This window comes from Electrophorus electricus, chromosome 6 (assembly GCF_013358815.1).
Source record: "Electrophorus electricus isolate fEleEle1 chromosome 6, fEleEle1.pri, whole genome shotgun sequence".
In the NCBI taxonomy this organism is placed as follows: Eukaryota; Metazoa; Chordata; class Actinopteri; order Gymnotiformes; family Gymnotidae; genus Electrophorus; species Electrophorus electricus.
The window spans coordinates 6,550,799-6,551,691 of record NC_049540.1 but is presented as its reverse complement, the minus strand read 5'-3'; the positions used below and the strand labels follow the sequence as shown (position 1 = coordinate 6,551,691).

The 893-nt window shown below is 47.3% G+C and overlaps 1 protein-coding gene across 2 annotated transcripts in view; it reads left to right on the top strand.

The window, feature by feature from the left end:
* The first annotated feature begins 744 nt into the window (after nucleotides 1–744).
* Nucleotides 745–893, top strand: part of LOC113573690 (fibrinogen C domain containing 1) — a 79,414-nt gene continuing 79,265 nt past the window's right edge. For both annotated transcript variants that reach the window (XM_027004107.2, XM_027004106.2), the window contains exon 1: nucleotides 745–893. This exon is cut by the window's right edge and continues 691 nt beyond it. The gene's annotated coding sequence lies outside the window, so the exon portion shown is untranslated.

Sequence of the window (893 nt, the reverse complement as noted above, 5' to 3'; positions counted from 1 at the left end):
GCTCGTCTCACCAGTAAATTGTGCTAGATTTGTGTAACGGCAAACTGATAGCAAATAAATGAATAAACGTCTTGTGTTTTTTTCACCCTTTTCTCGTAACTTTGTAGTATACTTAAAAAGCTTCGACGACCATGAGTGACTTAACCCTTTTGGCGCTAATAAGATGCATAAAGACCAGCAATTATATTTGTTCGTGGCATACTCGTTACTGCTGTGGGTGAGCTGAATGGCCACCAGTACCAGTTGGCTCCACCTGTGCGCACCAAGATCGAAGTAATCAACGTTTTGTTCCTACGCGATCGCAAATATTCCGAAACATCCATCTATTTACTGAAGAGAAGGAGGTCGATAGAAGTGTTTAGTAGCTATAATAACTTTTTGGCAATAATGCACGACGTTAGAGAATGCGAGCTAAGAATGCGAGATAATGTTAGCGCATGAGAGACGGAGAAAGGGGGTCTTGGCACTTTCTTTCCAGTACACAGCCCACCCGACTTCGCGCGCAGATGCCGTCGTCTCCCGCGAATATCCCTTTTACAGTGCATGTTTCTCTCTGCAGCGTGAGCAGTATCATGAGGGGTGTGAAGGAGGCAAGCCAGCACTGACTGTTTCAAAAGAAAAAAAAAGACTACAAAAAATAAGGCGAGACAGAGAACGCGCGCACTGGGAGCGCGCATGACTGACAGCTTCGGATGCTCGGAAAGGGCGAGTTGCTCGGCATGCGAGCGAAAACCCCGTTCATTTGTCCACACGCGCCATTCTAGTCAAAAGCATCTTTGTGCGCCCTCGTTCGCTCTTCGTGCAGCCGGGAGGATACCCGGAGAAAGGATTTTTGGCACATCTAAATGGTCCCACAGGAGACACTGACAGCGTTGCGCTTTAGACAGCATCAC